The sequence below is a fragment of the Arachis hypogaea genome, chromosome 18 (genome assembly GCF_003086295.3).
Source record: "Arachis hypogaea cultivar Tifrunner chromosome 18, arahy.Tifrunner.gnm2.J5K5, whole genome shotgun sequence".
Classification (NCBI taxonomy): domain Eukaryota; kingdom Viridiplantae; phylum Streptophyta; class Magnoliopsida; order Fabales; family Fabaceae; genus Arachis; species Arachis hypogaea.
Window position 1 is genome coordinate 73,318,795 of NC_092053.1, and position 10,116 is coordinate 73,328,910.

General features: G+C 38.7%; 1 non-coding gene across 1 annotated transcript; it reads left to right on the forward strand.

The window, feature by feature from the left end:
- Nucleotides 1-2,793: 2,793 nt before the first annotated feature.
- Nucleotides 2,794-2,901, forward strand: LOC112773899 (small nucleolar RNA R71). The gene has a single exon (XR_003188423.1). It is a non-coding gene; the product is annotated as a small nucleolar RNA R71 (small nucleolar RNA).
- The last annotated feature ends 7,215 nt before the right edge of the window (nt 2,902-10,116 follow it).

Sequence of the window (10,116 nt, forward strand, 5' to 3'; positions counted from 1 at the left end):
GGTGGAAGCAATTGCCTTCCCTTTCCTCTTTCTAGAGGTTTCTCTGGCCTTAGGTGCCATGAATGGTTATGGAAAAACAAAAAGTTATGCTTTTACCACACCAAACTTAAAATGGTTGTTCGTCCCCGAGCAAAAGAAGAAAGAAAGAAGTAGAAAAAGAAGAAAAATGGAAGAGAGGGAGAGAGAGATGGTTTCGGCCAAGGGGAAGAAGAGAGGGTTTTGTTGTGTGAAAATAAAGAGGAAATGAGGGGTTTATATAGGAGTGGGGAGGGGTTTAGTGTTCGGCCATTTAGGGTTGGGTTTGGGAGGGAAATTATTTTGAATTTAAAGGTAGGTGGGGTGTTTTAGGGAAGAGAGAATGGATGTAATTGGTGAAGAGGTGATGGGGAAGAGTGATTGAGTTGATTGGTGAGGGATATTTGGGAAAGAGAGTTATGGAAAGGTGTGAAGAGGAGAGAAGAAATAGGTGGGGATCCTGTGGGGTACATAGATCCTGAGGGAATCTTGTGGGGTCCACAGATCCTGAGGTGTTTGAGGATTTCTCATCCCTTCACCTTTTAGACGTGTAAAACGCCCTATATATGTAATCCTGGCGTTTAACGCCAGACTGCAGCATGTTTCTGGCGTTAAACGCCACTTCCTTGCTTGTTTTGGGCGTTCAACACCAGTCTATAGCATGTTTCTGGCGTTGAACGCCAGTGTAGTGCATGTTTCTGGCGTTAAACGCCAGTCTGATGCTTGTTTCTGGCGTTTAACGCCAGCTTTCCTCTGGGTGCAATCCTGGCATTTAAACACCAGACTGCTGCTTGTTTCTGGCATTTAACTTCAGTTCCATGCTCCGTTCTGGCGTTAAACGCCAGCCAGATGCTCCTTACTGGCGTTTAAACGTTAGTAAGCCCTTCCACCAGGGTGTGCTGTTTTCAATGCTATTTTTCATTCTGTTTTCGATTTTTTAGTAGTTTTTATGACTCCACATGATCATCAACCTAATAAAACATGAAATAACAAACAGAAAATAAAATAATAATAATTAAATAACATTGGGTTGCCTCCCAACAAGCGCTTTTTTAATGTCAATAGCTTGACAGTGAGCTCTCATGGAGCCTCACAGATAATTAGAGCAAGGTTGGGACCTCCCCACACCAAACTTAGAGTTTGGTTATGGGGGTTTAACACCAAACTTAGAGTTTAGTTGTGGCCTCCCAACACCAAACTTAGAGTTTGACTGTGGGGGCTTTGGTTGACTCTGCAGTGAGAGAAGCTTTTCATGCTTCCTCTCTATGGTTACAGAAGGAGATCCTTGAGTTTTAAACACAAGGTAGTCCTCATTCAGTTGAAGGACCAACTCTCCTCTATCCACATCAATCACAGCTCTTGCCGTGGCTAGGAAGGGTCTTCCAAGGATGATGGATTCATCCTCATCCTTCCCAGTGTCTAGGATTATGAAATCAGCAGGATGTAAAGGCCTTCAACCTTTACTAACACGTCCTCTACTAGTCCATAAGCCTGTTTTCTTGAGTTGTCTGCCATCTCTAATGAGATTCTGGCAGCTTGCACCTCAAAGATTCCCAGTTTCTCCATTACAGAGAGGGGCATGAGGTTTATCCCTTACCCAAGGTCACATAGAGCCTTCTCAAAGGTCATGGTGCCTATGGTACAAGGTATTAAGAACTTTCCAGGATCCTGTTTCTTCTGAGGCAATCTCAGTTGATCCAGATCACTTAGTTCATTGGTGAGCAAGAGAGGTTCATCTTCCCAAGTCTCATTACCAAATAATTTGGCATTCAGCTTCATGATTGCACCAAGGTACTTGGCAACTTGCTCTTCAGTAACATCTTTATTCTCTTTAGAATAAGAATATTCATCAGAGCTCATGAATGGCATAAGGAGGTTTAATGGAATCTCTATGGTCTCCAGATGAGCCTCAGAGTCTTTTGGTTCCTCAGAGGGAAACTCCTTATTGATCTCTAGACGTCCCAGGAGGTCTTCCTCACTAGGGTTCACGTCCTCTCCCGCCCTTGTAGGTTCGGCCATGATGATCAGTTCAATGGCCTTGCACTCTCCTTTTGGATTTTCTTCTGTATTTCTTGGGAGAGTACTAGGAGGGGTTTCAGTGATTCTTTTACTCAACTGGCCCACTTGTGCTTCCAAATTTCTAATGGAGGATCTTGTTTCATTCATGAAACTTAGAGTGGCCTTAGATAGATCAGAGACTATATTTGCCAAGCTAGATGGATTCTGCTCAGAACTCTCTGTCTTTTGCTGAGTGGATGATGGAAAAGGCTTGCTATTGCTAAACTTGTTTCTTCCACCATTATTAAAGCCTTGTTGAGGCTTTTGATCCTTCCAGGAGAGATTTGGATGATTTCCCCATGAGGGATTATAGGTGTTTCTATAGGGTTCACCCATGTAATTCACCTCTGCTATTGCAGGGTTCTCAGGATCATAAGCTTCTTCCTCAGAAGATGTCTCTTGAGTACTGTTGGATGCAGCTTGCATTCCATTCAGACTCTGAGAAATCATATTGACTTGCTAAGTCAATATTTTGTTCTGAGCCAATATGGCATTCAGAGTATCAATTTCAAGAACTCCCTTCTTCTGAGGTGTCCCATTACTTACAGGATTCCTCTCAGAAGTGTACATGAACTGGTTATTAGCAACCATGTCAATAAGTTCTTGAGCTTCTGCAGGAGTTTTCTTTAGGTGAATGGATCCACCTGCAGAATGGTTCAATGACATCTTTGATAGTTCAGATAGACCATCATAGAATATATCTAGAATGGTCCATTCTGAAAGCATGTCAGAAGGACACTTTTTGGTCAGTTGCTTATATCTCTCCCAAGCTTCATAGAGGGATTCACCTTCTTTCTGTCTGAAGGTTTGAACATCCACTCTAAGCTTACTAAGCTTTTGAGGAGGAAAGAAATTGGCTAAGAAAGCTGTGACCAGCTTATCCCAAGAGTTCAGGCAATCTTTAGGTTGAGAGTCCAACCATACTCTAGCTCTGTCTCTTACAGCAAACGGGAAAAGCATAAGCCTGTAGACCTCGGGATCAACCCCATTGGTCTTAACAGTATCACAGATCTGTAAGAACTCAGTTAAGAACTAAAAAGGATCTTCAGATGGAAGTCCATGAAACTTGCAGTTCTGTTGCATCAGAGACACTAATTGAGGTTTAAGCTCAAAATTGTTTGCTCCAATGACAGGGATTGAGATGCTTCTTCCATGTAAATTGGAATTAGGTGCAGTGAAGTCACCAAGCATCCTCTTTGCATTGTTATTATTTTCGGCCATATCTTCTTCTTTTTCGAAAATTTCTGTCAGATTTTCTCCAGAGAGTTGTGCTTTAGCTTCCCTTAGCTTCCTCTTCAGAGTCCTTTCAGGTTCAGGATCAGCTTTAACAAGAATGTTCTTGTCCTTGTTTCTGCTCATATAAAAAAGAAGAGAACAGAAAATAATAGGGATCCTCTTTGTCACAGTAGAGAGGTTCCTTTATGTGAGTAGAAGAAGAGAAGAATATAAGAAAGAGAAGAGGAAAAACTCGAACTCAGAGAGGGAGATGGGGTTCGAATTTTGGGTGGAAGAGAAGTGTTAGTAGATGAATAAATAAATAGAAGGAGATTAGAGATGAGAGAAGAATTCGAAAATTTAACAAAATAAAATAAAAATATTTAAAATTTAGATTTAAAATTCGAAAATTAAAATTGAAATTAAATTAAAATTAAAATTAAAAACAATTAGTTAATTAAAAAGGAATTTTGAAAAAGAGGGAAGGGATTTTCGAAAATTGGAGAGAGAGAGTTAGTTAGGTAGTTTTGAAAAAGATATGATTGAAACAAAAAGATATGATTGATTAAAAGAGATTTGAAATTTGTTTTTGAAAAAGATATGATTGAAATTGAAAAAGATATGATTGAAATAAAAAGATAAGATTCATGGAAAAAGATTTGAAAATCAATTTTAAAAAGATAAGAAGTTAGAAAAGATTTTGAAATTGATTTTGAAAAAGATGTGATTGAAACTTATTTTGAAAAAGATTTGAAAAAGAAATTTAAAAAGATTTGATTTTTGAAATCAAAGTTGATTACTTGACTAACAAGAAACTAAAAATATATGATTCTAGAGTTTAAAGATTAAACCTTTCTTACTAGGCAAGTAACAACTTAAAATTTTTGAATCAATCACATTAATTGTTAGTGAGATTTTCGAAAATATGAAACAAAAATAAGAAAAAGATTTTGAAAATAATTTTTGAAATTTTCGAAAATCATAAAAGAAAAATGAAAAAGATTTGATTTTTGAAAAAGATTTGAAAAAGATAGAATTTTTAAATTGAAAATTTGATTTGACTTATAAGAAATAATTGGATTTTAAAAGGTTTTGAAAAAGTCAATCCAAATTTTCGAAATTTATGAGTGTAATAAGGGAAAGATATTTTTTTTATTTTTAAATTTTTAATGATGAAAGAGAAAAACAATAAAAAGACTCAATGCATGAAAATTTTGGATCAAAACATGTGATGCATGCAAGAACACTATGAATGTCAAGATGAACACCAAGAACACTTTGAATGTCAAGATGAACACCAAGAACTTATTTTTTGAAAAATTTTCAAGAAAAGAAAACATGCAAGACACCAAACTTAAAAATTTTTATTCTTTAGACATTAACAAATTGAAAATGCATATGAAAAACAAGAAAAGACACAAAATAAGAAAATATGAAGATCAAACAAGAAGACTGGCCAAGAACAACTTGAAGATCATGAAGAATGCAATGCATGAAATTTTCGAAAATAATTTTTAGGAAGTTAAAAAGATACAATTGACACCAAACTTAAAAGTTGACTCTAGACTCAAACAAGAAACACAAAAATTATTTTTGATTTTATGATTTTATAAATTTTTTTGTAATTTTCGAAAATTAATTGGGAAAAACAAAAAAGAAGAAAAAAAAATTTTTTTTTGAATTTTTCGAAAATAAGAAATAAAAAGCTTAAAATTAAAATAAAATTACCTAATCTGAGCAACAAGATGAACCGTCAGTTGTCCAAACTCGAACAATCCCCGGCAACGGCGCCAAAAACTTGGTGCGCAGAAATCGTGACGGTTCCATTCCTTGGTAACGGCGCTGAAAACTTTATACGCACATTCATAATCTTAATTCTTTGTCACAACTTCGCACAACTAACCAGCAAGTGCACTGGGTCGTCCAAGTAACAAACCTTACGTGAGTAAGTGTCGATCCCATGGAGATTGTCGGCTTGAAGCAAGCTATGGTCACCTTGTAAATCTCAGTCTGGCGGATTCAAATGGATTTAGAGTTTTAATAATTAAAAGATAAATAAAACATAAACTAGGATAGAGATACTTATGTAATTCATTGGTGAGAATTTTAGATAAGCGTATAGAGATGCTTTCGTTCCTCTAAACCTCTGCTTTCCTGCTGTCTTCATCCAACCATTCCTACTCCTTTCCATGGCAAGCTTTATGTAGGGCATCACTGTTGTCAATGGCTACATCCCATCCTCTCTGTGAAAATGGTCTAATGCACTGTCACTGCATGGCTAATCATCTGGCGGTTCTCGATCATACTGGAATAGGATTTACTATCCTTTTGCGTCTATCACTACGCCCAGCACTCACGAGTTTGAAGCTCGTCACAGCCATCCCTTCCCAGATCCTACTCGGAATACCACAGACAAGGTTTAGACTTTCCGGATCTCAAGAATGGCCATCCATGGGTTCTAACTTATACCACGAAGATTCTAATATCTCGGACTCGGTCCTCTGTATTAGATATCCAAGAGATACTCATTCTAGCTTGTTTACATGTAGAACGGAAGTGTTTGTTAGACACACGTTCATAGGTGAGAATGATGATGAGCGTCACATAATCATCACATTCATCATGTTCTTGGGTGCAAATGGATATCTTAGAGAAGGAATAAGCTTGAATTGAATAGAAAAATAGTAGTACTTTGTTCATGAGGAACAGCAGAGCTCCACACCTTAATATATGGAGTGTAGAAACTCTACCATTGAAAATACATAAGCGATAATGGTCCAGGCATGGCCGAATGGCCAGCCCTCACAAAAGTCTAAGATCGCATAAAACTAATAAAAAATGATCCAAAGATAGTAAAAAGTCCTATTTATACTAAACTAGTTACTAGGGTTCGCAGATTTGATTAAATGATGCAGAAATCCACTTCTGGGGCCCACTTGGTGTGTGCCTGGGCTGAGCATTGAGCTTTACACGTGTATAGGTCTTTCTTGGAGTTGAACGCCAGTTTGTAACCTGTTTCTGGCGTTTAACTCCACTTTGCAACCTGTTTCTGGCGTTTGACTCTAGAATGCAGCATGGAACTGGCGTTCAACGCAATTGAGAGTGCGCCATTTGGAGTTCTGTTGCTCCAAAAAATCCACTTTGAGTGCAGGGAGGTCAAAATCCAACAGCATCTGCAGTCCTTCTTCAACCTCTAAATATGATTTTTGCTCAAGTCCCTCAATTTCAGCCAGAAAATACCTGAAATCACAGAAAAATACACAAACTCATAGTAAAGTCCAGAAATGTTATTTTTATTCAAAAACTAATAAAAATATACTAAAAACTAACTAAATCATACTAAAAACTATGCAAAAACAATGCCAAAAAGCATATAAATTATCCGCTTATCAACTTTCCACCTTCCAGACTATCTTTCTCATCCCTATAAAAGCCACTCACTTTTCCACCTTTCTTCACACTTCAAAAACCCAACTTCACACCCGAAGGCAACTGCACTTTCCCTTCTTCTTTTTTTTCTTTATCATTACTAGTCTCTTTTACTTGATTAGGGATAATCAAGTCATAAGTTTGGTGTTGGAGCAAACCCTTGTTTTGCTCTCCTTCTTTGTTCCTTTCCTCAAGCTTTCAAACCCTCTTTTCTCACTCCAATGGCACCACCAAGAGCTTCCTCATGAAAGAAAAGAAAGAATAAAGAAACTACTTTTGGGTCCTCAAACTTCAATGAATACAAGTTCCTCTCAGCATTCAACCAAAACTAATTTTATAGTTGGGTGAGTGAGAGGTAAATCATTCCGGAAGTGGGATTCCAACTTGGAAGGAATGAACATCCAGAGATTAATAGAGAGATCAACAACAGAGGATGGGCCATCTTGTGCAACCCACCAAAGAAGGTGGTGGAGAGTTTGGTGAGGGAATTTTATGCCAATGCTGTGCCACAGCCTGGGCATCCTTTCGACTCTCTGAGCTATGTGAGGGGAAAACAATTGACTATAGCCCCGCTAGCATAGATAGGATGTTGATGGTGAAGCAAACAAACTCCACCCGAAGCTACGAAGAAAGGGTGAAGCAACAAGACCCTGGTTTTGAGGAGATCCTGAATGAAATATGTGTGCTAAATGTACAGTGGATTAACGACAAAGATAGAAGGCCTAACGAGCTGAGGAGAAGAGATTTGAGCCCCCAAGCTAGAGGGTGGCTAGACTTTGTAAGAAGGTCTCTCAACCCCATATCCAACACTTCAGAGGTAACATTGGAGAGAGCTGTACTCATATATAGCATAATGAGGGGAAAAAATGTTAATGTTGGGGAAATGATAGCCAACAACATACATAGGGTGCTGAAAAGCACCAAGGATAGCACTAGGCTTGTATTTCCCAGCATTATCCAAAGGTTGTGTGATGAGGCTGGGGTGGAGAAGATTATTGATGAAATTTTGGTGGACCAAGAGAAGCCTATAACTGCTAAAAAGATGGCCAAAGTAGTGGCTGTCAACCCACTCCAGAGATCAAGGGAGCACAAAGCTCATGCTCATGAACCACAAAGGCCACCACAACAAGAAGGAGAAGCTGAAGATCAACCATAATACCTACCACTTCCACCACCACCATATCCACAATTTCCTTAAGGGTTCAACTGGGAGCAAATGCAAGGAGACATCCACCAAATAAAGGGAGATATACACCATTTGAGAGAAGATGTCAACCAACTGAAGGAACAACAACAACACTAGAACTGATGAGCGGATAATTTATACCCTTTCTGGCATTATTTTTAATAGTTTTTAGTATGTTTTAGTTACTTTTTATTATATTTTTATTAGTTTTTATGCAAAAATCACATTTATGGACTTTACTATGAGTTTGTGTGTTTTTCTATAATTTTGGGTATTTTCTGGCTGAAATTGAGGGACCTGAGCAAAAATCTGATTCAGAGGCTGAGAAAGGACTACACATGCTGTTGGATTCTGACCCTCCTGCACTCGAAGTGGATTTTCTGGAGCTACAGAAGCCCAATTGGCACACTCTCAATTGCGTTGGAAATTAGACATCTTGAACTTTCCAGAAATATATAATAATCCATACTTTGCCTGATATTTGATGGCCCAAACTGGCGTTCAAACGCCCAGCAGAGACTCTTTTCTGGCGTAAAATGCTAGAACTGGAGTTAAACTCTAGAAATGGCCTATGCATGTGTAAAGCTCAATGCTCAGCCCAAGCACACACCAAGTGGGCCCCAGAAGTGGATTTCTGCATTATATGTACTTAGTTACTTATTTTCTGTAATCCTTAGTAACTAAGTTAGTATAAATAGCACTTTCTACAATTGTATTCAGATGGTTGGAACCTTCTTTTCACTTTTTTATGTTCACAATTGGGAGGCTGGCCATTCGGCCATGCCTAGACCTTTTTCTCTTATGTATTTTCTACGGTGGAGTTTCTACACCTCATAGATTAAGGTACGGAGCTCTGCTGTTCTTAATGAATTAATGCAAGTACTATTGTTTCTCTTTCAATTCACGCCTACTTCTTCTCCAAGATATACTCTCGTACATAATTCAGTTAAGTCAGAATGAAGGGGTGACCCGTGACAATCACCCACTATCTTTGTTACTCGCTTAGCCAAGATCCGCGTGCCTGACAACCACAAGCGGTCTATATGATGTTCAACGTAGTCATTGGACGACAGCCGGAGTATATTTTCTTGGGTTTCTAATCCACGGATCAAGTCCATGAGGTTAGGATCTTCGTGGTATACGCTAGAACCAATTGGCAGCATTCCTGAGATCCGAAAAGTCTAAACCTTTTCTGTGGTATTCCGAGTAGGATCTGGGAAGGGATGACTGTGACAAGCTTCAAACATGCGAATGTTGGGCGCAGTGACAGTGTGCAAAAGGATAGAGAGATCCTATTCCGATGCTAGTGAGAACTAACAGATGATTAGCCGTGCAATAGCTGTACTTGGTAATTTTTTATCCGAGACGAGAAATTCGACAGTTGATTAGCCGTGTAGAGGCCGTACCTGGTATTTTTCATCCGAGAGGATCCTACAGCTTGCCATGGAAGGGAGCACGCATGATTGGATGAAGACAATAGGAAAGCAGAGGTTTAGAAGCAACAAAGCATCTCCAAACGCTTATCTGAAATTCCCACCAATGAATTACATAAGTATCTTTATTTTATTTTATGTTTTAATTATCTTTTAATTATCAAAACCCCATAACCATTTGAATCTGCCTGACTAAGATTTACAAGTTGACCATAGCTTGCTTCAAGCCGACAATCTCCATGGGATCGACCTTTACTCGCGTTAGGTTTTATTACTTGGACGACCCAGTGCACTTGCTGGTTAGTTGTACCGGAGTTGTGAAAAGTGTGATCATAATTCCGTGCACTAGAGACCAAGTGCAGGAGAGCATACAACAACTCCAAGGAAGCATGGAGTACATGAAGGAGCAACAAGGCCAATTCAACTGGGGAGAAATGAAAAATAGCCTCAACACAATCATAGAGCAACAACAATTCCAACAAGGGAATCTTGCTAAATTTAGAGCCCTTTTTGAGGTCAGAACTATAGCAGGAAGGCAATATGACTGCTACGCACAAGCAAAATTGACCCACTTATGTAATGCAGTAGCCGATATGAACCCCAAGTATCCAACATACATGCAAAAGATGGAGGAACTCAGTGCAAGGCAGGAGGAAATTGCGTACAAACACAAAAAAAAAGTGAAAGGAATTACATAGGAAGGCTATGATTTTGGAAACCCAATAACACCAAAGCACAGAAAGGATCATCTAAAAGAAAAAAGGATGGTGATGACTCCTC